We start from the raw sequence: 27,808 nt of genomic DNA on the forward strand, positions 1-27,808 counted from the left end.
GGCATATCTCAGGAGGAAATGACTTAGAGTGTCTCCTAGTGAGTCGATGAAAGTGGCGCTGTGACCGGCTGGGCAATAGATCAGGGCTCCTGAAAAGGACCTGGAGGCATTTAGTCATATACAGAAGCCAAGGCGTTATGCTCCCTTAAGTGTGTCCAGCTCAAAATTGGTACAGTGTAATGTATCACGAAGGATGATGGCCAGGCCCCCTCCTCTGGTGTCCCCTCTATCTTTCCTATAGATCGGGCAGTAGGGTGGCAGTGCTACTGCGATATCGGGATTACACCAGTCTTTCAACCAGGTCTCAGTGATAAACATAAAACCTAACTGTTGCTCCATGATTAAGTCTCTGCTATCTTGGGCGTGTTTACACAATAAGCGGGCATTAATTAGTCCCCCTTTCAATTGAGCAGTGTTAGTAGCTGCTGATGCCCTGGCGTTAGTGACTTAGATAGGAATTTCCAATCTGCAAAGGTGACATGAGAATGCCCCCTTTATGTTGTCAGCAAAACACACAAGATGATGCACAATGGCAAAACATTCACCCCCAGTCACAGATCTGGGTTTAATCCATCGTTATTGCAAATCAGTCTTGGCCCTGTGCCTCATGGGAACAGTCCTGCCTGAACTGCCAAGCCATGTCTTCCGTGGACTGGAATTAAGCATCCTAGGACCGGTTTATGGCTATCAGCCATCTTCAGCCAGGATAGCTTGACTCCAGTGGCGTAGTGAGCACGGGACCCACGTCTGGGCATACCCTTCCCACATATGGTGAACAGCAAAACACACAAGATGATGGACGGAATGTTGCACAATGGCAAAACATTCACCCCCAGTCACAGATCTGGGTTTAATCCATCATTCTTTTGCTCACCAAGCCACCCCAGTTCAGACATGGTCATATGCAAATCAGTCTTGGCCCTGTGCCTCATGGTAACAGTCCAGCCCGAACTGCCAAGCCATGTCTTCCGTGGACCGTAATCAAGCATCCTAGGACCAGTTTCTGGCTATCAGCCGTCTTCAGCCAGGATAGCTTGACTCTAGTGGCGTAGTGAGCACGGGACCCACGTCTGGGCATACCCTTCCCACATAGGGTGAACAGCAAAACACACAAGATGATGGACGGAATGTTGCACAATGGCAAAACATTCACCCCCAGTCACAGATCTGGGTTTAATCCATCGTTATTTTGCTCACCAAGCCACCCCAGTTCAGACATGGCCATATGCAAATCAGTCTTGGCCCTGTGCCTCATGGGAACAGTCCAGCCCGAACTGGCAAGCCATGTCTTCTGTGGACCGGAATCAAGCATCCTAGGGCCGGTTTCTGGCTATCAGCCGTCTTCAGCCAGGATAGCTTGACTCCAGTGGCGTAGTGTCAGGCGCTATCAGGCATCTGCACGGTCCCCTTGTGCTGAAACTTTTTAACGTAGCAGAGGAATAAACCATACCTGGACTTTTTGGGCAGCATTTCCTGCACTTGGCGCGGCCTTGGCGCGGACGGGCACAAACAGGCTTGCCTTTGGCGCGTCGCACCAGCATTAGCATTAGCCCACTAGCACATTTTGCAGGGGGCTCACATCATTTTGTGTTACACCATTGTCTCTCTTTAGGTTTCCACTCACCTGTTCTGTGCTCCTTACCACTTCACTGCTATCCTGTCTGTGTGTTCTTGCGTGCTCCCTGCCTACTACCTTCTTCTGTTCTCCATCCCAGTGAGGAAGCAGGTTCTGATCATTGAAACCCCCTTTTCTGCTTACGGACCTCTGCTGTGAATTGGGAGCTCCTCCTAATGAAGTCTCTCCCACTGTAATGCTCTTGGTCAATGATTTCGAAATGTAACCTCCAGTGCCTATCTTTTAAAATACGACCAGTTGCTGTGGACATCTGAGTTAAAGGGCTCTTCATAGATGCGTGACAGATGTATGATATATGTGCAGGTTAACTGAGGAAGGCTGTTGTCTTACTCAGCTTGGCATCTGTGCACAGGTAGCACTGTGATAGATTGGGCCCAGCCTATGATGTATTTGGCAACTGTACCTTCCATCTAGAGTGAAATGTGTCATGTCTCATGTTTTCACTGAGGACTCTATATGTTAAATTGTGATTAAACTGAAACTCCAGACAGGAACATGGTACAAGGATCAGCCTAACTGCCTTGTATATAAACTATTGATCACAAAATGGAAATATGAGATAATGTCTTAAATCTGGATTCCTTAACATACTTTATAATGTGGCATATTTCACTAAGGCAGCCCTTAATAAGTTTAGTTCTTCGAAGTGGCTTGCTGTGTGAGTTAAGTACTGTACTACACCAGCTGACAAATCTGACTTCAGGAGACAAAACCCATTTCAGGAGGATTAAGAATTTGCTTCTGCAGTAAGGAGGTGGGGATGGAATTTACACAGCCATTTTCCTGCCACTCCTTTCTGATGCAGGGGAGGTATGCTCTCAATGGCTCAAACCTCAATCTCTCCCTAGAGTTGGTCCCTGTCAGTCCTGGTACCATTGGCGTGAGTCTCCCTTCCATTTGTTTGCTGTTGTCTCCTCTGTTTTTAATATGTTTGGCTGGTTTTAGATGCTTTGGGCACTGTGCCACTGCTATTCAGTGCCACAGTGCAAGTGCTCCCTATTGTAAATTGCTGTAATATATTAGTGACTCCATGATTGCCTAATTTGATTTACTTGTCAGACCCTAGTACAGTGCATCATGTGCGCCCAGGGCCTGTAGATCAAACGCTGCTAGTGGGCTTGCAGCACTGATTGTGCCCCTCACAGAAGCAGCTTGTAAAGTGTGGCTCAGGCCTGCCATTGCAGAGCCTGTGTGCAGTCTAGTACTGCCATGTCGACTTGGTAAGTGCAACCCCTTACCAGTCCCTAAACCTTCCCTTTTCTACATGTTAGCTACCCCTAAGGTAGGCCCTGGGGCAGGGTGCATTGTATGTGAAAGGTAGGACATGCCCGATGTGTGTAGCATATCCTGATAGTGAATCACAGCCAATTTAGTTTTTCACTATTGCAAGGCTACCTGTCCCCATAGGCCAGAATGGGCAGTTTGATTATAACATCTTATAATCCTAACTGACCCAGGGATCATGGTAGAAAAATGTATGTAGTAAGCCTGAACTCAGAATGATAAAATACATATTTTAGTGAAGTTGGTTTTAACATTCTGTGTTTGAAAATACCAATTTTAGAAAGTAGGTATTTTCTTGCCTAGCCATCCAAGCCTGCCTCTGCTAGGTTGTGTATTGCATGTCTGGTTTGTGAGTGACAGGGGCTGAGGGGTCTCCATGAGGCAGGTTGAGTCAACACAAGGCTGAATAGACCTATCTGAGGGGGGAACACCAGAGACCTACCTGAGATGCCATCGGGCGGAGCAGGGCCGTGAGGGGAACAGCTTCCTGGGGTGATCGCCGCTTCTCAATTGCGGCTCCTAGACTTTGGAACACCCTTCCAAATCACATAAAAACCTGCCCTTCTCTTCTTCAGTTCAGAAAAAAACTGAAAACGTGGTTATTCAATCAGTAATCTACATCCCTGTACCTCCTGATCATGCTGAGATAACAATGCATTTAGCGCCGAGACGCCCATGGGTAATTGTACGCGCTCTACAAATATCATAAAACATAAACATAAACATAAACATAAACGGCGGCGGCACTTTCTGCATACCAAACCACAGCCCCCAGCAGCCTCAGGGGCGGCGCGCTCGTGACGCGCTTTGGAGCGCCCGGAGGCGCTAGAAAACCGCTGACCTCCCTCTCGCCCCGCGAGTCACGCGCGGGAGAAGCCCGGGACAAGGGGGGGCCGTCTGTGGCCATCTAGGGACGACGAGGGACGGGACGGGCTCCCCCCTTTTGATCCAATCTACAAAATGGGTAAGCGTAAATTACAAACATCTTCCAATGGGGGTCCAGTTAAATCCAAAGTAGCACGCAAAGCCGTTGCATCAGCAAGTATTATGTCTTATTTAACTACTGCAGTGGGTAAACTGAACAAGGAAATTGCTGCAACGGAACGTGAATTGGGACTAGAACAGATAATTATGGATAGTCAATTATCCCCTACAACAAATAGACTTCCAATTCCACTGGAGCCAGCAATAGTTGTTGGTAAATTGCCTAGTATTGTCCCACAAGATCTAACAAATACCACTGATCAAGAGGGTTTAAATAATATGAATCAAGACATCCTACAACCAGAAGTCACCTGCACCCAGGTACAAACTCTCCATGCTACTAAACGTCTTAAACGGGTAATTCGAAAACCAAACAAGCAAGGACTATACATACGGAAAAAGGTCCGTTAACCGTTAATTGACATTGAATCCTCACTGAAAAACATGGTGGAGAAAGTACTTGTGGATAAAATTGAAGCGACACTTGTGCAGATCTCCAATGACATAATAGAAACTTTAAAGGAATGTGTAGTAGATATACTCGGGAAATGTGAAAGGATTAATACATTTTTGTCCTCAGATCCCAGAAGGCCATGTACATGCATTTCAAATACTGCACCATGGCCATCATCTAATCCTAATATACAAACACAATCCCCTATGGAACAAGAAAAGAAAGCTCAACATCCTCCAATGCCACCTACCCCGCCCCAAGTATCTGTGGGTAATGCACAGCCCCAAGTATCTGGGGATAATGCAAAGCCTCAAACGGTCACCAGTATAACCAGGGTGCAGCAGACGAGTAAAACCTGTCCTGCTCAAGTTACATCTAGAGACTCAGTAACAGGCATTTCTAATTTACCAGGGCCTAGAACCCAACGCTCAAGACCACCTGTACACCTTCCCCCAGAAGCAACACCTTTTGTTGCTATTCTAGTGAACGTACCAGCACTGAAAAGGGGAGAATGCGAGTCAGATATTGCACAGTTAAAAAATATTAAGATGTGGTGTGATGCAAACTGTACTGGCCCCAACAACATCTCTGAGTACATCCAAACAGGCAGAAGGGTTGATTGGGTGGGGTATACACCCAAGAAATTTGCAGGGGATTGTATGATTGTTAATTTCAATAGACCCCATGAGGCCCTACGGTTATTCTGGGATGCTACTGAAGTGAGGGAAGACGGGATCAGAGCAGTACCGTTAGGTTTCTTTTATCCTCTACCTGCAATACATAAGCCCCAACCAGGAAGGGTCCTGCACAGAGCACAACCTAGATACACCCCCTGCCCAAGTTCATGGGCCACACAGAAAACAGGCTTGTTGCCAAAAATTAGTGATAAACAGGGAGGGGAAGCCAGAAATGGCCTTGTGCTAACAAATAGGTTTGCTGCCTTCTCCAACTTAGAGGAAAATGATTGACTAATCCCACCAGGTAGTATCACAAATCAGTCACAACTCCCCATCCCACCTGTAATTAAAAAGAGCAACACAGTAACTATTCTTGATGACACACTCTCCCCATCTCAACACACTCGGCCGCAAACCATTGAAAAAGGTAGTAGTGTGAAAATGATGAGCTGGAACATTGCAGGCTTACGCTCCAAAAGGGGCGATACAAGATGGTTGGACCTGTTAAAAAAATGTGATGTTGTGGCCCTACAGGAGACTTGGGATAGGGATTGTGATTTTTGGTTAGATGGATATATTTCTTATGTTTTAGCTGCTCAGACAACAAGTTCAGGCCGAAATAAAGGGGGCCTGTTGTTTTTAATATCTGTAAATGTGAAGGGCACTGTGAAGGTACTAAACACACCATCCCAAAACTATTTAGTTCTGGAGGTTACAATGCCTAACACCCATAAATGTGTCTACATTAATTTTTATAATAGCATACAAAGTATAGCTTTAAATGCCAACAAGCCCTCAAGACCCTGCATTGGCTCCCTTTGCACAAGAGAATACTCTTCAAAATCCTCATTGTTGCTTTTCGAGCCTTCAACAATACTGGTCCTGCTTACCTTACCAAACGTTTCCCTCACTATAAACCTATTCGTTCCCTTCGATCCTCTCAAGAAAACCTTATGACAACCACCAAATTCAATCTGAAGTCTAAAGGAGGTAAAACCCTTAGCACCCTGGCCATCAAAGCCTGGAACAGCATGCCAAGACACCTCAGACTTCAGACTCTTGAGAAACCCTTTAGGAAGCTCCTCAAAACTTGGATTTTTAATCTCCCTGACGACTGGACTAAATCCGCCATCTAACTCCCCCTTCCCACCACTCTGCGATTTGGGCTCAAGGATTCACAGCACCATGATGCTCCCTCCGGAGCGAACGCCGCGCTTTACAAATACCCCTCCAAATTCCAAATTCCAAACATTAACTCGTTGATGGAGTTTTTATGTAGATATAGGGAGAGTCAAACCACTTTTGTATATTTTTTCCTGATGGGAGATTTTAATACTCATTTATGCCAACAGAACTGTCATGTCATGGATACAATTAATACTGATATGTTACAATTATCACATTTTGAGCACTCAGAAAAGTGGTTTGCCCTAGAAGAACTTCTTTTAGAGAATGACTTATATGAACCAGAGTTCTTCGACAGAAAAGACCGGGTGCCAACTTATAGTGCTAGGGACAGTAATACAATCATTGATTATATATTTATTTCACCAGGCCTGTTACAAAATGTAATGTTTTATAATGCTGTACAGACGACTTTTAGCGACCACAACCCGGTAATACTAGAAGTAGATAATAACAATCTGTTTTTATTTACAAAAGGAATAAATATTGATCCAAATATAGCAGGGTACACAGAACTGATTGTTAAGGACCAGGGGAGACGTGTCAAATGGAGCAATATCATCCCTGAGGACTTTCTCCTTTCTCTTAACCTAAAGATGGGCAAAGAAATTAACATCTGTATGGACCCAACTAGGTTTGAGGGGAATATAGTTCAGTCCTTTGAAATGATTTGCTGTCAAGTATCGGATGACCTAAAAAGTAACTCGAAAAAGAAAGAGAAAAGGGCTATGGGATGGTTTGACAAAGAATGCTCCAAATCCCACTGTGAATTATATAAAGCATTAAAAAAGATACCACGTGATAAACAGGAAGTGGCCAGCTTAAGGCAAAAGTATAAGGCAAACATCCTAAGACAGAAAAACGAAATAAAAAGAAGGGCATGGGAAGACCTATATGAGAAGGCCACTCTGAGGGACAGTGCTAAGTTTTGGAAAATCGTTAATACCCCCTTATTTAACGGGATTGAAAATGCACCGTTAGAAGTAAATATCCCGGAACGAGATTGGTTAGAGCACTTTCAAAACATCTATGGTAGCAATATCGCTGTAGGTCCCCAAGACCAACAACTGATTGAAACAGACGAGGTTTTAGCCAGTTTTACTATTAAAGAGGTGCAGAAGGCAATTGAGGACACAGCAGGTAAGAAGGCCCCTGGCCCAGACGGCGTACCGGCCGACATGTTTAAATCAAACTCGGGCATGTGGGCAGTAGTTCTCACTAACGTCTTTAATGTGATTAGCTTGGAAAGGACAAAAGCGCCAACATTATGGTCACAGTCTGTCATAATCCCCATTTTTAAGAAGGGCCAAAGGGGAGACCCTAGATGCTACAGGCCCATTTCTTTGTTAGATTCTTCCTTTAAAATATTGGGTAAAGTCATCTTGGAAAGAATCTCAACTTGGGCAACAAACAATGATATCCTGTGTGAAGCTCAGTATGGCTTTCGAGCCGGGAGAAGCACAGAGGATCAATGCCTAAATTTACATCTTACTCTGGGTAAATATACTGTGGCATCAAAGGGGATGATGTATTTGGCTTTTATGGATTTGTCCACAGCTTTTGACCTAGTCAATAGGTCAAAGCTGTGGACAATACTTTTGAATCTGGGCCTAGACCAAGCACTAGTGAATTTCCTGGCACGACTCCATAGTGATCTGAGGGCTACCATACGTATGTCCCAAGAGGGAAACTGTACTGCCTTTTTTAAATCAGGAAGGGGGGTGCGCCAAGGGTGCATTTTGGCACCAATGCTCTTCTCACTTTATATTAATTCACTGGGAAAGACCCTGGAAACGGCCTCCATTGACGTACCACGTATGGGTGACTCTTTAATGCCGGTTTTATTATATGCCGACGACACTGTACTGTTGTCAAGAACCCCCAATGGTTTACAACGTCTCTTAAATTCTTTTGGGGCTTTTATGCAAAGCTTGGATTTATCAGTTAATATTGAGAAATCCCATGTTATGGCAGTAGGTAGTCGTAAGAATAGCATTAAAACCCTTACCTGTAATGGTTCAGTGTTATCTAAAGTTAAAGTTTTTACTTACTTGGGTGTGGTGTTCGATGAGAAGGGGACATGGGCACCACAAATTACAAGTAAAGCTGTGGCAGTAAAAAGATCGGCTGCCGCCATCCTAGGTTTTGCAAAAAGGTTGGGAGGCAAACCACCTGAGGCTATATTAGCAATCTATAGAGCTAAAACTTTGTCTATTGCGAGGTATGGGGCTGCGATATGGGGTTACAAAAATCTGGCCCATATTCAAAGAGAAGAGAACTTATTTTTGCGATCCCTACTGGGTCTTCCTAAATCCACCCCAGCCTTTTCCGTACACATGGAATTGGGGATAGGGTACATTGAAGACCCATTGACCCTGGCCCCACTACTGTCGTGGATTAGGACATGGCTTAATCCAGCCTTAATTTTAAACCATGTGATCATTAGGGATTGTATGGGGAGGGAAAATGTGGCTAAGATCGGTTGGCTACAATACATTAAAATCACAGCAGTATACCTAGGCCGACCGGAGCTATATACAAACCCCGAGAGCCTAAGGAGAGAGGACATCGATTGGGTAAAGAAAAACTTTATAGAGAAGAAGGAAGCAGAGAGAGAGGCTAGCAAAATTTTAAAACCAACCGTCAGGGCCCACTATATGATGATTGCTTCGTTATCTATTCAATCTTACTTGACGATAGTAAATAAACCTTTCCATAGGTGGGTCCTCACTAAATTCCGTTTTAACCAAGCACATTTTTTGCTAGGAGAATTCGAAAAATGGTGTAAGCCTCACGAAAATGCTCCCTGCAAATGTGATCACTTCTCAGATCAAGATTTATTACATTTTGTGTTTTTCTGCCCCTTTTATAAGAATGGGAGGGAGAGATACATTAAACCAATTCTGAGAGGTTTAGATTTTATACAGGTTAGACCAGCCTTATTGTATCTGCAGCTCATGGAAACTACAGTAGTAATGTATGGGGTAGCCAATTTCTTGATTATGTCAATTCGATCAAAGCAAGCAAGATCAAGGTTAAATACCTAATGTAAATTGATTGCTTGAATCTATTAATTGACTAATGTTTTTGTAATTCAGAAATGTGAACTTATGATCTGCATGTCTTGCACTTTTTCCCCAGGCTGCTAGTACTTTTGTATTTAGAACTGTAAATATATGCTAGTTTTGCTAACTTTTTAAATTTTGTACACTGTTAAGGGCCTATAAAATTGTTATTGCTGTAAACATGATGGCAAAGATGTTTTTATATGAATTTTTCACCTTTTAATAGCAACTCTTTTAGCCTTTTTTAACTTGTTTTTAATAATTTGTCTGTATGATCGAAAGTCATTCTGTAGCATACTTTTATGATTTTAAAACAATCGAATAAAGTGTTTTTGACTCTGACTCTGACTCTGACCTATCTGCATTGGGAGTGGTGGGAGGAGTAGCACCTGGGCCTGAATAGGGATATGCCTGCCTTACACAATGCTGACTCCACCTCCTGTGGTGCATCTGATGATGCTGGCTCACACTGACAAAGGAAGAAGTTGTGCACTGGCAGAATGCACCCAGAACTGTTTTGGACTAGGTGCAGAAGGGGGACCCAGACCCCAGAACTTTAGATGACTTCTGGACATCAAGACGGACCTTTTGCCAAGGAGAAGAACCAGAGAATCTCCAGGAGTTTTTGACTTCCCCTGTGCCAGTGTGTTGATTTCTGGGGTTGGCTTGCAGTTGTTTCTTTATTGCTAAGGAAAGGTGAAAGACTTTTAATTTTTTTTTAATTTGTTTTATTGAAAATCAGTCTCCGTTTAACACAGCTTCACGCCTACAACCCTGCGGGCCGGCAGCTTAATCATTCACAGCAGTGTACACAGCTATTTAGTCAACAACCCAAGGGGCAGGCAGCGTTCATCAACATTAGGTATCCAGTAAACCCTTGCTCGTGGTAGTCATGGTGCACCTAACCCATTAGTCGAAAAACAGCATTCACCTTGTACAGTAAGCTTATGAAAGCAAAACTCACAAACATCGCACCAAGGCCAGAAAGATGCAGCGACACCAGGCAGTCGGGATATCATTCCTCACGTGTGAAGCTAAACCCAGCCCCCTCTCTACGATATCCGCCTGATGTGCCATATACGAATCTTTACCATCAGTGACGTGTCCAGGGGGATATCTCGTGGTGCGTCCCATGTGGCGAGTATCAAGTACAGGGTACGTGTGTGTTAGTGTCAGTAGTGGCAGGGACTGTCTCACTCGGAACAACCGCTTTGGAAAGCAAATATGAAGTATATAGTCCCCAGAAGTTCTTGGACCTGTTCCTGGGGGTAGAAATTCGCTAAAGGTGTCAGTTTGGGTACTACAGTAAAGCATGTCATGCGACCATTGCGCCACTGTGGGTACAGGGCCTTTCAACCAGCACATTGCACACCGTCTCTTTGCTACGAGCAAGCCCATGTCTACCAATCTGCGGACTGCCTTAGGCAGCTGTTTAGAGTCCCCCAGGAGAGCCTAGGACGGGTCCGGAATAAGGTCCACGCCCACCACCCTTCCCAGTTTCAGAAAGATCTTTTCCCAATAGCTATGAACCTCGGGGAAATGCCTAGCAAAGTGGACAAAGTCTGCAGAGTGTGCTCGGCATCTATCCCATGCCGAGTCCTCCCTCAGTCCATATCTGCATAGCCTCTCTGGGGTGTAGTACGCCCTGTTCAAGGACTTGAAGTGGATGAGTCTGTGTCTACTGTGCAGTGATATACGTCTGGTGCTGGTGCAGAAATAGGAACACATAGAGTCATCTATCTCCAGTTGCAAGTCCCGTTGACAGGCTAGCCTAGCTTTCGTATATTGACTTGCTTTATGAGACATTGCTTATTTAGAAATGTTGGAAACCCCCTTTCGTGGCGATTTAGCTTTAATAATGTAAGACAGTTCCAGCATTTCAGGTGGTTCCGGCAGATCGTCTCCCAGTCTTTCACTCAATTTTCTCCACACCCTATGATATTGTAATCTCTGTAGCAGAGTGCTGCTAGCAGCTGAGCTCTCCACTACTTGCCACGTCTTTACTGCACCGTCACTAAACAAGTCCCTCACAGTCAGTACCTTCAATGTTTGCAACGCACGGACCACCCCTTTATCCCTGCAGGGAGCCAGTCAAAGGGCCCACTCCAAGGTCATAACCGGAGAGTACAACAGGGCCCCGCCTGCAGGTTTAGTATCAATCAATCAATCAATCAGGAGTTTGTTAAAGCGCAACTACTCACCCGTAAGGGTCTCAAGGCGCTAGGGGTGGGGGCGTGCAGGTTCCATTCCATCACGGAGGGGGTCTGTCGAAGAGCCAGGTTTTGAGGTTTCTTGCGAAGATGGGGAGCGATGTTGTCTGTCTGAGGTGGAGCGGAGGGGCGTTCCATGCTTTGGCCGCGAGGAAGGAGAAGGAGCGGCCTCCCGATCTGGTCTTTCTGGTGCGGGGGACCACGGCGTAGGAGAGCTGGGATGATCGTAGGGTCCTTTGGGGTGCGTGGAATTTGAGCCGGCTGTTCAGGTATGCTGGTCCGGTGCCGTGAAGGGCCTTGTGTGCGTGGGTGAGCATCTTAAAGGTGATTCTCGCCTCGACGGGGAGCCAGTGGAGTATGCGCAGGTGCTGGGAGATGTGGCAGTGTTTTGGCAGGTTGAGGACCAGTCTTGCGGCGGCGTTCTGGATGTTCTGTAGCTTGCGGATGAGGTTTTTGTTTATTCCGGCGTAGAGTGCGTTGCCGTAGTCGAGTCTGCTGGTGACCAGGGCGTGAGTGACTGTCTTTCGGTGTTCGAGGGGGATCCATTTGAAGGTCTTACGAAGGAGGCGGAGGGTGTGGAAGCAGGAAGATGAGACGGAGTTGATCTGGAGGTCCATTTTGAGCTCGGAGTCCAGGATGATTCCCAGGTTGCGTGCGTGGTCTGTGGGGGTTGGCGGGTTTCCGAGGGCGGTGGGCCACCAGGTGTCCCTCCAGGCGTCGGGGTTTGGGCCCATGATGAGTACTTCTGTTTTGTTGGTGTTTAGTTGTAGGCAGCTGTTTTTCATCCATTTGGCGACGGCTTCCATGCCTTCTCGAAAGTTGCGTCTGGCGGTGTTGGGCTCGTTGGATAGGGAGAGGATGAGCTGGGTGTCGTCTGCGTATGACACGATGTTGAGTCCGTAGGTTCTGACGATGGGGGCAAGTGGAGCCATGTAGACGTTGAAGAGCGTCGGGCTGAGGGAGGAGCCTTGGGGGACTCCGCAGTTGGCAGGTGTGGGGTCTGAGAGGAAAGGGGGGAGTCTGACCCATTGCGTCCTGCCGGAGAGGAAGGAGCAGATCCAGTCGAGGGCCTTGTCCTGGATTCCTGCGTCGTAGAGTCTGCGTATTAGGGTGCGGTGGGAGACTGTGTCGAACGCCGCTGATAGGTCTAGGAGGATGAGGGCTACTGTTTCTCCTTTGTCCAGTAGGGTGCGGATGTCGTCTGTTGCGGCGAGGAGGGCGGTTTCCGTACTGTGTTTTTTTCTGAAACCGGATTGGGAGGAGTCGAGGATGTTGTGTTCTTCAATGAATGTGGCGAGTTGGCTGTGATGGCTTTCTCGATGACTTTCGCTGGGAAAGGTAGCAGGGAGATGGGTCTGTAGTTTTTGAGGTCGGTGGGGTCCGCTGAGGGTTTCTTTAGGAGGGGGTTGACCTCGGCGTGTTTCCAGTCGTCGGGGAATGAGGCGGTCGCCAGGGAGCGGTTGATGGTGTGGCGGAGCATGGGTGCGATGGTGTCTCTGTTGAAGATGTGGTGGGGCAGGGGTCCGTGGGGGCCCCTGAGTGGATTGACTTCATTGTCTTCAGTGTGTCTTCGGTGGTGAGGGCTGTCCAGTCATCAATCGCTGGTTTCCGGGTGTCAGGGGTGGTTGGTGAGGGTTCAGTGTGTTGGTTGTCTTCATCAAAGTTGTCATAGATGCTCTTGATTTTGTGGTGGAAAAAGGTGCTGAGTTTGTCGCAGAGGTCTTGTGAGGGAGGGATGTCGGTAGACTCGCTGGTGGGTTGGGCAAACTCCTTGATGATGCTGAAGAGTTCCTTGCTGTTGTGTGCGTGGGTGGAGATTCTGTCTTCAATTGCTTTTTTCCTCGTTTCTCTGATGAGTTGATGGTGGGCGTTGGTGGCGGCTCTGAAGTTGTTGTGGGCTTCTGTGGATTTGGTGTTTCTCCAGGCCTTTTCGAGGCGGCGGCATATGCGCCTGGACTCTCGAAGTTCGGTGGTAAACCATCTGGCTTTCTTGGCACGGGTATTGTTGTTTTTCTTGAGGGGGGCTATGGTGTTGGTGCTGTCCGAGATCCATCTATGGAGGGTTCGGGCTGCGGTGTTGGGGTCGTCGTTTTCCGCGATGGTTGGGGTGGAGTTGTTGAGTGAGGAGGTGAGCTGGTCGTCGGTGATTTTGGTCCAGTTTCTTTGTGGAAGCAGGTGCTGGTGTCTGTGGATGGTAGGTGTTCTGAAGGTGAAGTGGACGCAACGATGGTCGGTCCATGGGAGTTCGGTGGTGTGGCTGAAGGTGATGGAGGTTCCTGTAGTGAAGAGGGGGTCGAGGGTGTGTCCTGCTGAGTGCGTGGGCTCGGTCACGATCTGGCAGAGTCCAATGTTGTGGAGGTTGTCCAGGAGGCATGTGGTGTTGGGGTCCAGTTGATTGTCGAGGTGGAAGTTGAGGTCTCCCAGCAGCGTGTAGTTGGTGGATGCGATGGCCTGTGGGGAGATAATGTGCGTGATGGAGTTGGCGAAGGGTCCGCAGGGGTCCAGGGGGTCGGTAGATGAGGGTTCCTCGGAGGGCGGCGGTGAGCCTGGCCAGTAACTTGAAGTGAAGGTGTTCCATCAGTTCTGTGGACTCGTCAGGGAGTGTGCTCAGGCGGAGGGTGGATTTGTGGACGATGGCGATTCCTCCTCCTGGGTGGGTGGGGCGGTCCTTCCCGGAGATCTTGTATCCTTGGGGGATGACGATGGCGATGTCCGGTCCCGAGGTGGCGTTGGTCCAGGTTTCAGTGAAGAATGCTATGTCCGGGGTGGTGCTGTCGAGGAGGTCCCAGATTTCTGTGGCGTGTTTGTGGAGGGATCGGACGTTGAGGAGGATGCATTGCAGGGCCTTCGGTTCGGTTGTGTTCTTGTGGGCGGGTTGTGCTGGATCCGTGTTCTTGGCGGTGCTGCAGGTGTGCTGGCAGCGGTGACAGCTGAAGGGTCCATGGGTGTCGGCTGGTGATGATAGCTTGCAGTTGTTGTTGCAGCCCGGGTTGAGTGTGTGGAGTGCTGCTGGGTCGTAGCGTTGGCGGGGCGGAGGTCCAGGGTTCCTGGTGCTGACGGGCGCAGACGTGCTTGCCTTTGACGCGCCTTCGGTGCACCAGCGGCGCGCCCGCAGCACGCAGCCCTGCGTGGCCGTGCAGTGGCCGCCATTAAGTAGGGGTCGGGGAGGGCTGGACAGCTGAAAGCCGGGAGCGGGGAGAGGTGCTGGATTCGGCCAGTCGCGCTGGGGGGAGAGGGGCCGCGGGGGCAGCAATGGCGGGGAAAGGTAAAGGGAGGAAAGAAGGGATAAAGAAAAAAGGGAAAATAAGCAGAAATAAGGCACAAAAGAGCAGAGATGCAGAAAAGGGCAGAAAGGTGAAAGATGGAAAGGGTAGAAAAACGAGTGAAAACGAGTGAAGGAGCAGAGGGAGAGAAAGGGAAAATGGGCAGTAATAAGGCACAAAAGAGCAGAGGTGCAGAAAGGTGAAAGATAGAAAGGGTAGAAAAGCGAGTGAAAACGAGTGAAGGAGCAGAGGGAGAGAAAGGGAAAATGGGCAGAAATAGGGCACAAAAGAGCAGAGATGCAGAAAGGTGCAGAAAGGTGAAAGATAGAAAGGGTAGAAAAACGAGTGAAGGAGCAGAGTGAGAGAAAGGAGACAGAGGTCCACTGGACCACCAGGGATGAGGCGCAGGGAAACCTGCGGGTGGAGGAGGGCCTCGATCACCAACACTCAAGAGTGCAGGGGCAGGGCACCTCACTTAATGGTGGAGCTGCGAGGGTGGAGAGCAATTTCACTGACAATGAGTCAGTGGTCTTGCTCGCCTGTCCCCGCAGTATGCCAGGCGTGGCGTGTCAAATTAAGCGAGCCTAGTATCCCCACACTGCGGTCTGCGGGTTCACAGATTGTGGCTGGGAGAGGTAGCGGGTCAGCAAAGAGCCTCTCCATGTGAAGAAACAGAATATCTGGTGAGCCGTGCATCCATTGATATGCCTGTGCTCTGTATTACAACCTCAGATCCTGCACACCTAGCCCACCCATCTGATACAGGAGAGTAAGTGTCTGCCAACGCACTCTTGCTTGCTTGCCCACCCAGACTAGCTTTATTAACAAAGTGTTAACCAGATGAATAAATGATGCTGGTAAGACAATGGGGATATTTGTGAACAGAAACAGGAACCGGGGCAGAATCACCATCTTCATGATGGATACTCTACAGAGTAATGATAGCGGTAGCTTAATCCATGCTTCTACGCCATCCTCCAGCCTACTAACTGCAGTACCGTAGTCCGTGGACCAGCGTAGTGGGAAATCCGGTTCAAAGCGCAACATAGCCGGGGTAAGTGGGAACATATTTGATTTGGACCAATTGACTCGTAATCCAGACAGCGCTCCAAAGTGCACAGCTTCTCTGAGGATGGAGGAGAGATTGTTCTCCGGGTCACGGACATACAGCAACATTTCATCCACATCGGTGGTTACCACTATCTTATAACTCGGGAAATGGATACCTTAGTGGCTATGATATTCCCATTGTGCGCACGCCAGCGGCTCTGCTACCAGGGCGTATAAGACGGGGGATAGTAGGTAACCTTGCCTTGTTCCATGAGAAATAGCAATGGATTCCATCACCAGAGTACCTATTTTTATTTGCGCCCTGGGTGAGCTATACAGGACCCCAATCAACTGTAGAAAGATGGGGCCAAGTCCCATCCTAGTTAGCACATGTCGCAGGAAGGGCCATTCGACGGAATCAAAGGCCTTCTCCATGTCAAAGAAGACCGCTATGGCTTTAGTATCCTGCCAAACATGCTGGATGGTTCCGAACACCGTGCGAAGGTTATATGTAAGAATCCTATCTGGGACAAACCCCGCCTGCTCCAGAGCTACCAGTGTCAGTGCCAGGGGGGAAAGACGATTGGCAAGCACCTTTGCCAAAAGTTTGGTATCCACATTGAGCAAGGAGAGTGGGCGATAGGATCCACACTCATCCCACGGCTTATCTGGTTTAGGGATGGTGACTATCACCGTCTTCTTCATTGATGGTGGTAGTGTGCCCGTCACACACATATCATCAAAAAGCGTGGCAAGGTGTGGAAGTAGTAAATATACAAAGGTCTTATAAAAACCAACTGTTAGGCCATCCACACTCGGGGCACTGGATGCCAGCATACCTGATAGGGCCAGCAATATTTAGTCTTTTTCAATGGGCCGCATAAGAAACTTGCGGTGCGTGTTCGTGAGAAATGGCAATTTGATATGTTCGAGATAATCCAGGATTTGTTCCTCTGTACCGGAAGACCAAGAAGTGTAAAAGTCCCCGTAATATCTCCTAAACCTGTCTGCAATGTCCACTTCTTCAGTGAGCAATTCTCCCTTCTCCGACCTAAGCTCAGTGATCAGCTTTCTGCTGCGCTTGGCTTTAAGAATCAGCGCCAGGACTGACCCCGGCCTATCGCCCTCCCCATAAGTATGCATCGTCACATATTTACCCATGTGTTTCAATTCGCTATCTGCAGCTTCCTGGCATTCCCCCAACCCATCCTTAATTGCCTACTTGGTAGCCTCGTCCGGGCTCATCAGCAGATTTTGTTCTAAAGCACCCAGTTCCCTTTCCAGAGTGGAAAGTTTACCCCGAATTGAGCAGAGTATCCCCGAATGCTTAGCCATAGCCATGCCGTGGATGTAGACCTTAAATGTTTCCCACACTACTGGAAACTGTCCACTGACCCCTCATTAAGGGGGGAAAAGGTTTCTATGGCTTCAGCTAGTTCCTCTCTAAAAAGGGAGTCCAGCAGTGAATTCGGGGGGAAGCACCAAGTGAACGGCGGGATTGACTTCCTAGGCGTGACAAGGACCAGCAGTAGAGGAGAATGGTCCGATAGGGTACGCGGAAGTAATGAGCATTCACAGATGTGCTCTACAAGCGTCTAAGAGGTGAACCAGTAATCTATGCGCGTGTGTAATTTGTGATAGACAGAGTAATGTGTGTAACCTCCCTTGTCTGGATGCCGTGCACGCCAGACGTCGCAGAGGTCTAAACGCACCATAGCGCTTTCAATCGCCCTCGCTGCTGCTTTGGCCCTCCTCGACGAGCCCCTCGATTTGTCCAAATTTGGGTTGCTGACTAAGTTAAAGTCCCCACCCCAGATGTACCATGCCTCTGGATGTCTGGCCATGTGGCTGCAAGTGTAGTGAAGAACTCCGGACAGTCATAGTTGGGGCCGTAGACATTTACTATGATTAAGTCAATACCCCTTCCCTGACATCTGGAAATGACATAACGACCATTCATGTTGGAGTCTAATTGCACCAGTGTATTGGGAGATTGAGGGTTCACCCGTGTCAGGCACCCTCTGGCGTGCGTGGTAAAGCCTGATACATTAACATGATCCATCAACCCTCTGCTATGCAAAATTACGCTATTTAGTGTAAGGTGGGTCTCCTGTACCAGGGCCACATCAACATTCTGCCTCTGCAAGTAGTGTAATACCTTACGCAGTTTACGGTGGTCACTCATCCCCGGACATTCCACGTGAGCGCGCAGAGGGAGTCTAGCGGCCTTGGCGCTGGGGTCTCACTGGGCCCGCCATCTGTACTTATACTGAATGTGATGCAACCTGACCTAAACAACACGTGGTTAGAGTGCATAACTGTCAGAGGCCAGTATGAGACTTTAAACAACAAAAACAATGAAACTCTCCCTTTTCCCAACCTCCCCCCTCCCACGACAGACCGCCCACAACTTGGTTGCGAAGAATCCCTAAAAACACCTAAACCGTAACCCACCTCCCTCTATTCCAACATTATCCCCTTAGTGTGATGCACTCGTGGGCAGATGTTGCTCTACTTTGCAAGGAGGAACAATGTAAACATTAAACAGCCCTGCTTCCCGTACATTGTCCAGAACATGAAACTCAGCATCGCTGACCCAAGGGCCCTAAATTTCAACAGACATCTAGTACACTAACGTAACAATGACATTGCTTAACCTTGTAGCAAATGGTCCAATAGTCCGGAACAGCACTTACCACTAGTTCGAGCTCAGGCTCCATGTGGCCTCCACTTATGCAGCTTACCCAAGGCCCTTCCCAGGCTAATAAGAATTAAATATCTGGCGACAGCCCAGTGCATCTGCCAAGGCCAAGAAAACACCAAACCTTCTGGCGGCCCCAGCCAGACAGATTGTGATCCCACCTCGACTTCCGTGCCCAGGAGACTCAAGTGTCCCCACCCCCTCTGTTTAGTCTGCCAGCCAAACTTAGCAGTGTGTCTTGGTCGTCCACAGCTAGTCTTGTTCGTCCAGATCTCCCCCTGCCTCATCATTGAGTTGTCCAGCCTTTTAAAGCCTTGTGGAGCGCTTTTGGGTCTGTGAAGACATGGGAACGGCCCTACGTGTTGACGCGGAACTTGGCAGGGTACCGCATGGCGTAATCTATGCCCAGTTCTCGCAGCTGTTTCTTCATGGGAATGAATTGTCTACGTAACTCCTGCACACGGATTGCAAAGTCGGGGAAGAGCGGGGGGGGCGCTAGAGGGCGCACTGCGGAATGGCTGGCTAGCTTGTCAGCTCCGCCGGACGGTCGCGTAACTAGCGGCCTTTAGCCCCTTGAAACCCCATAAAAATAAGCGGCGATTGTAAATATGGGCGTCGGAAGGTGAGGCCGTCATCCCGAGTTAACGCTAGAAGGCGATTTCTGCGGGGAGAGGAAGAATCAGCCCAAAACTCGGGCTCCGGGCTACAACATCGCCAAAATGGCCGCTCAGGGCGCCTGGCGGATCGGCGCTTACCGAGGCTCCTGATGAAGTGAAACAACGGTGCACACCCAGCGCCACTTGGTGAGTGGCCACTGACCACCAGCGCGACGACTGCGAGGCTCGAGTAAGCCCCCAAGACACAGCGCCGCACCAAGCAAACGTGCGTTTCACCGCGGACAAGATGGCGGCACCCGTGGAACGCACCGGACTGAAGACGGCGGCAGACGCTCCCGCAGGCCGACTTCCCAACATACGCTGCCTGTGCAGAACACACAAGTGAACCGGTAACGGAGGGAGGCTCCCAGCGATTACCAAAACGCATGCCTTGCATCGGCGCTGACAGCGGGACAACGCAGAGGGCCGCCAGTGTGCCAGCCTCGGAGGTGAGCAGACAGTCCAGATAATACGCGGGGCGCCCGTAATTTGTGCACAGCAGCGCATAGACATCGGCACAATAGCACGCCTCAGCTGCCAGCAGGAGACTTCTGCACCGCGCAGTGGCACCTGACGTCCACAAGCACTATCTCTGGCCCCCGCGCGGGAGATGAGGCTGGCTGCACATTGCTCCGCAGAAGAGAGATATACATGGTGCTTGCGCTTCTGAGGAGCGAGCCCCATAACTTTGCCAAGCACATCGGTTCCGCGCACCAGCTTTGAGGAGAGACCCCCCAACGCGTTGCAGCCACTAGCATAACGCCGTTTGGAGCCCTGAGCGGACGGCCCTTCGCGGAGGCGACCGGCCTTATTTCCAGAGCACGTGGCTGACTAATGACTACACGCAAAGCTCGGTGGGGGGCTGCAGCGAAAACGCACCGCGTCAGCTCCACGGCCGGTGGGACAACGGCTAGCAGCCCCAGATTGTCGTCGGCACACACTACGCCGAAGCAGCAGATGGACATGGGGAAACCAGACAGGCAACAAACTAAGCTCCAATTTGAGGCGCGAAAACAAGATAAAATGGCTGCGACGGACCATGAGGCGGAAGGAGGTCAGGAACAATCAGGCGCCACGGGCATGGAATCAGTGCTGCGGGCGATTCAGAAGAGCCTGCAGGAAATGAACGGAAAACTGGACAATGTGGTGCAACGAATGGACAACATGACGGCGAACATTGAACAGCACGACGGGCGTATAACGGAAGCCGAACAACGAATCTCGCAAGTGGAGGATGACCATCAGGCCATGTCCAGGTCCTGCGGAGGTCTGGAAAAAACAGTGGAAAGCTTGCGCGCCAAGGTGGAGGACCAGGAAGCCAGGTCCAGGCGCAACAACGTCCGAATTTCGGGCTTGCCCGAATCCACAAACACGGGGAAGATGGAGACTTATATAGAATCGTTGGTGAAAGAGATATTTGGTTCTGAGAAACTGTCTTCCGTGTTCCTGGTCGAACGGGCACACCGTTCACTTGCGCCTGTGCCGAAACCTGGTGCCGCCCCCCGCATGGTCATAGCCCGCTTACTCAACTACCGAGACCGCGACACGATACTTAGGCTGGCCAGAGAAATGGGTAAGGTCACTCATCAAGGTAACACGCTAGAGTTCTATCCAGATCATACCATGGCGGTGCAACTGGCTCGGAAGGAATTCGCTCCAGTTAAAAAGAAGCTGAGAGAGCTAGGACAAGAATATGCGATGCTGTACCCAGCGAAACTCAAAATCTTCACTGGTGGGAAACCGGTCATACTGCCAACATTACAGGCGGCGCAGGACTACGTTAGGCAACAACTGAAAAGGCGCAAGCAGCAAGATCAAAGTGCGGCCACAAGCGATGTGGAATGACTGACCCAGTCTGTGGACACACGAGACTGATTTTCGGTGCCCATCAGAGAGGCGCAGGCGACGGGCACTACATTTGTGAGCGAATGTTCGCACACCCCTAAGCGGTTGTGATTGTAGCGGATGGTGACCTGGCGAGGCACTTGCGAACTCACTGTAAGTATGGACCTTGCTGGAACTACGCCGCGGCAGAGTCATCATGACTGTGAGTATCTCTGAAATAGAGGGTGTGGGGATGGCTTGTTATTTGCCACTCGGCTATGAAGATTGCGTGATCACGACCAAGTGCCGGCCACTCTGGTAGACAATATGGCTTACATAGCTCAACTGACGGACGGCACTTTGTCCATACCAAGGCTTGATCTGGTGGCTACGCAGATGTAACTAAAAGTTGGGGACTTGGCGTACTGATGTCATGCCGCATTGGCGGCCCTGCCTACACTGGAGGGGTGGGGGGTTGGGGGACCTGGAGCGCATGTACTACACTACAGCATGATATCGCGACCGTCCACGTCCACTATGTGGATGGAGATGTGTGAACCTGGTGATACCCCCGAGTGGGTGTTCCCCACTAAGAATTTGACATTACTGTTAAAGGTTGTTAAGGGATGGCTTTGGCAAAGTTCGGGGGCTAAAGTGGGTGGGGGGTGGGTGGGAATTTCTAAATACTTACAACTGCAATTTCTGTGTCTGAGACGCATGGCGAACTCCTTAGCTGTGTATTATGATGTGAGAGTTGTCTATGTGCAGAGCGTCCCAACGTTAATGCCGGTCACTGTAAACTGCTTACGTCCATACGGACTGAACAAACAAAGTTATAAAAGTAAGGTCTATGCCGTTGATGTCCAGTCACATACCCATTACAGGTACTAACACGCTCAAATTTCTAACATGGAATATAAGGGGGCTAGGCGACCCGAAAAAGATCAGGCGACTCTTTGCCTATTTCGACAGGTTGCGAGTAGACATTGTGTTTTTACAGGAAACGCACTTAACCCGAGACAGTACATCCACACTAGGCGCTAAATGGGCTGAGTCTGTCACCAACTCGAACTACTCGTCATACTCTAGAGGGGTGAGCATATTGATCAGAAAGGGAACGGGGTTTGAGATCACGAGCATACATAGAGACTCAGAGGGGAGGACCGTCATACTAGCTGGAGTGGTGAGACGGCAGAAGATACTGTTAGTGAACACATATGGGCCTAATGTGGATGACCCGGACTTTTTCAGACAGGTATGGCACACTATCGTCGACATGCAGACGACGCACATAATTTGGGGTGGAGATTTCAATGTCGCCCTACAGGATATTCTAGATAGGGCAACACATACGCTGGAACAACACGGCAAAGCGCGATTGATGCTGCGAGACACCATGGAAGACCTGCACATGGTAGATTTATGGAGGACACGCAACCCAGTAACGACTGTCGCGACACACATAAATGCAGCAAACAATAGTTGGTCTAGGCTGGACTACTGGCTGGGCACACAGGAGGTACTTTCGTGGGTCAGGGACATAACTCACCTACCGCGAACACTTTCGGACCATGGTCCAGTACTATTAGACATTGCTATACCATACTATGACCCACCACCTTTTACCTGGCGTTTCAACGCGACTGCACTGCAAGACCCTGTTTATGTTGAGACCATACACAAAGCAATCATAGATTACTTCGATCTCAACGCCCCCACCACTGAAGACCCTGGTCTACTATGGGAGGCCTTTAAGGCCACGATACGGGGGATCTGTATCAGCACCACCTCTGGCATCCTCAAGGATATCAGACAACAACTGCACACACGAGAACGGGCTATACAAACCCTGGAACAGACGTACGCCCAAACGGGCGACGCTGCTGCTTTGGGGGAAATTAAGGCACTCCTAACCGAATACGATGAGTTCGCGACGGATGAACTAAAGTATGTATCGAAGCGTGCGACAGCGAGGAGATATGGGGAAGGAGGGAGGCCTGGTAGGGAATTGGCCGCAAAGATATGCGCGGGTAGAACCCCACAAAACATAACGTCCATTGGCACAGACACAGGGGAGGCGATCACGGACACCAAGGGGATATTAACTGAATTTATGAAAACTTACGAGGCACTTTACACTGCACGTCCATCACCACCACAGGGTGATTTGCTACACTACATGGAAGATATAGAGCTGGCATGGCTAGCTGAAGGGCACAGGCAATATCTGGAACGCCCGGTGACAGTAGAGGAAGTGACTGACACTATTCGGAGATTGCCAAATAACAAGGCGCCCGGGCCGGACGGCTTCGCCACGGAATTCTATAAAAAATACGCGGATACCCTAGCACCATACTTGGTGCGGCTGTACGGGGCGGCACATGAAGCGCAGTCGCTACCAGCATCCATGAGAGAGGCACTGCTCGTGGCATTGTTGAAGCCGGGTAAAGAAGCCGATAGGTGCGACTCATATCGCCCTCTCTCTTTATTGAATGTGGACACTAAAATCATAGCTAGTTTATTGGCGGACCGGTTGAAGCCCCTTATGCCTTTGCTGGTCAGGCCAGACCAATCAGGTTTTATCCCCGACAGAGCGACTACACATAACACTCGTACATTGTTCGCACTGGCCCATTATTTAACACCGGAATCTAAGGCGGTGGCTGTGTTACTTGACGCAGCAAAAGCCTTCGACACAATCAGCTGGCCCTTTATCCAAGCAGTACTGGTGCGTATGGGATTTCCGCAGATCTTTCTGGGTTGGATAACGATGTTGTATTCCAACCTGACAGCACGCATCAGAGTAAACAGGTACATATCAGAGCCCATTCCAATATGCAGAGGCACTCGGCAGGGGTGCCCGCTCTCGCCGATGCTGTTCGCGTTGGTGCTAGAGCCGCTGGCATGTAAGATCCGGCAACATCACCACTATTCAGCGATACAAATGCCCTCCAGACCCATACATATCTCACTGTACGCAGACGATATGGTGCTATATGTGAAGAATCCTGAGCAGCACCTTAATCCACTCCTGAGAGAGTACATTAGGTTTGGCCTACAGTCCGGGTTGCAGATTAACTGGGATAAATCTCTAGTTCTGTCCTTAACGGACAGCACCCACCCGACAAAACTAGACTATCCTCTAAAATGGCAAGAAGAACCTACGAAATATTTGGGTGTATGGTTCCACAGAGACCCAGAATTGGTGGTAAGGACGAACTACGGGCGGACCATATCGTCGCTGGAGGATAAGGTTAAAAGGTGGAACAGACTTCCCCTTTCATTGGCAGACAGGGCGGCCATTGTAAAAATGGTGCTTCTTCCGAAGTTCCTGTACTTGTTTAACAATATCCCAATCAAACCGCCCGCTGCCGTATTCCGTAATATTAACACACTGGTCCTAAATTTGTTGTGGGCGGGAAAGCAAGCGAGGATGGAATTACGTACCATGATGCTGCCATATGCTAGGGGGGGCTTCAAGGTGCCGGACTTTTATTTATATTACTTATGCGCGCAAGCGCAATACGCGCATTACTGGTACCACGAGGTGCCCTTCATGACACATGTGGCCGTAGAGGCGGGAGACGCTGACCCTATCCCACTAGCCAACATATTAACACATAAACGCAGTAAACGGCATGAACGAGACATAAATCCTGTTAATACTACGATTGAGGCTTGGCGGCTGATAGGCAAGGCAACACACAACTTACCACTGTATGCACCAACACTCCCTCTGGCACATCACCCAGCTCTTTCGGTGACGCAGGAAAGGGTAGGCATAGACCTGTTCAGGCGGGCGGGCCTAGACACTCTTGGGGATCTATACGATGGCGGGGTCTTTCTAACGCTGGACAAGCTGACCTACATCACAAACCCGACACCATTATTCAGTTTTAATTACTATAGACTACAAAGAGCGCTTAGGGAACACTTCCCGACACACCCGGAGGAACCTCCCACACTAGCGCCCCTACAACTGCTCCTAACTACACCGACAGCGTCACATCTAGTGTCCAAACTGTATGCCACTGTACAGGAGGCGGCGGGGGCGAATACTCACAAGGCTAGGGACAGATGGAGTGCTGGACTAGCAGAACCTCTCACTGATTTGGAATGGGATTCCTCTTGTGCACTCACTGGTATGTTGACGCCTAACGGGAACTTGAAAATAATACATTACAAGTATTTACATCAGGTATACCACACGCCTCAGAGGTTACATAGATATGGTTTGCGAGATGATTCACAATGTTGTAGGTGTAAGCAAGATGAAGCGGACTTCATGCACCTAGCGTGGCACTGCCGCAAAGTGGCGGGGTTTTGGGAAGGCGTGATGCAGGTCCTGAACGAGATGCTGGGGACCTCTATGCTGTGTGATGCGAAAATCTGCTTGTTGGGCATTATCCCGCAACTAAGAGCATTGAAACGCAAATTCTGTGCTATAGCGCTTTTACTGGCTAAGAGAAGGGTGTCTATGTACTGGAATGGCAGAAGGGCCCCTGGGGTGAAGCAATGGATAAGTGATATGGTGTATTGTCGAGATACGCTTGCAACGTATGAGGAAGAGCTGCCAGGTGGCTCTCGGCCCAAAGATTATTGGGGATACTTGCGAGTATATTTACTGGCACATGTTGGTTCTGGATCAGAGACGGAGATATAGAGAGATCAACAGATAGGACACTGACGACTCTAAATGTACAAGTTTAGTGGTAATGAAACTGAGGAGGGAGGATGCTGTGACACAGAAAGATAATTGCAGGATGTGAACTAAAAGTTGGGGACTACATTGTTTGGTTTTGTTTAAGTTACGGTACCAGATAAGAAGCAAGAGAACTTTGAAAATGTAAGATTACTGATTTATAAGTGAGCGAACATAGCACTGACACACGCATGGATGCTAACAATCATTACGCCGCCGGTCCGCTGGATGTCGGCTGATGGGCCGTGTAACACTAATGCAAACGATTTTGATTTTTGAGTGCGGGTAGCCGGCCATTTATGGATGTAGGCAACTGCACTGTATATGTTTACTCTGTGTTTCTGTTTGTCAGCTACATGAAGTGCAGTGATCCTCTTACTTCAATAAACAAATAAAAAAAAAAAAAAAAAAAAAAAAAGTCGGGGAAGAGCGATATTTCAGAACCCTCATAGATCAGTGTCTGCTTGTCTCTCGATAATCGCAGGGTAGTGCCTCTGTCTTGATAATTGAGCAGTTTGGCAATGATCGGGCCGGGTGGCGCACCCGGGGAAGGGCGAGGCCCCAGTGAGCGATGTGCTCTCTCCACCACAAACATTGAGGAAAAAACCCCTTCTCCCAGCAGTGCGACCAACAGCCTCTCGATAAATTGTTACATGTTGCCAGTTTGGGTCGACTCCGGTAGGCTGACTATTCTGAGGTTACAGTGATGTGAGCACGCTTCTACATCCTCCGTTTTATCTTGTAGGACACACATAACTCGACCCAGCTGCTTGTGTTCAGTATCTTAGGCCTCAGTGAATTTCTGCTCTGACACCAGGAGCGCTGCATGTTTGTCTAAACGCTCAGCCATTCTGTACATCCTGTAGGAGAGAGCGTCCATTTTTGTACCTAGAGAAGTGATGCCGCTCTGCAGACTTTTCTCCATGGTCAGTAGTATGCTCCGAATATCAGTGCCGGGGTCAAATGGTGCAGGGGTCTGCGTCCGTGCAGCATCCTCTGTTGAGGCATCATGTGAATTCAAGCTCTTCTGATCGAAAGAGAGTTTGGGCTGTGCGCTATTTACTCTGCCCATGGTCGTTGTTAGTCGAGCACTCCCCGCAACGCTCCTGTACTGCACAACTCCATAGTCCTGATAACCCTTGGAGGCAGCCGTAGAATACTCCATGTCACTACTATCCAGCACTCCCTCCGATCGTCACAATGGGCAGTGCCCACTCCAATATGTCTCGTTGACCGGCTCTCTGAGGTCAGCACACGTCATTGAGGAATTCCACTATGGTGTTTGCCGATGAGCCCCTAACAGCGTGTAGAGTGCACGCACAACGCAGGGTGTATTCAGCAGCAGGATGGCCTGCTGCCGCACCCCATGAAACCCTCAGCCATGCCACTCTATCCAAAATAGCCCCACTGGGGCGCTCGATCAGAAAAACTACTATTGAGGACGGGGTGCTAGTGCTATGGGGCACTCCAACAAGTCGTGTACTACTCCCAGACCAGACTACGTGTGTATAGTCGTCTCCACTCACAAGATGTGTGCAGGACTCCCTCTGGGATGTGGTGCAGACAGAACTCCGCTCATTTCCACTGCTCCCCAGAATTCCCAGATCCAGTCCGCACTTCCCTGCCAAGTAGTGCTCTGCCTCCATCCCCTCAAGCTCCACCTGCTAGGAACCACGTGCTCGGACCACCTCAGTCTTTCTATAGCAGGGCCAGTCCAATCACCTCCGCCACAGTCGTGTCCAGCGCCCAAGGCGTTAATGCGAAGCGGTCACAATTCCTACTTGTAGTCCACCTCCAGGGCACCCCTTCACTCTCCCCTGGCGATCACACATTAAGCCCGGGGCTTCACAACAAGGGGCGGACCGCCCAGCCCTCCTGCACATCCGTTTCAGGCCGCAGGCGCCCTCTGAGGCCACGCATCCCAGCCCTGTGAAGAGCACACCAGTGGGCCCAGCGCACTCAGCAACTCCTGCATCGCCACGGTCCCAAGGCGATTAATAGTCCCGATAACACTCAACCTCGGTACATATGTTGCGGCAAGTATTCCACTGCCAGGTATACCTCGCGCTGCCCTGTTCTGATGCCTTCCACCTCCGCATCGCTCTAATCAAGTTGGG

This window comes from Lissotriton helveticus, chromosome 4_1 (assembly GCF_964261635.1).
Source record: "Lissotriton helveticus chromosome 4_1, aLisHel1.1, whole genome shotgun sequence".
Lineage (NCBI taxonomy): Eukaryota > Metazoa > Chordata > Amphibia > Caudata > Salamandridae > Lissotriton > Lissotriton helveticus.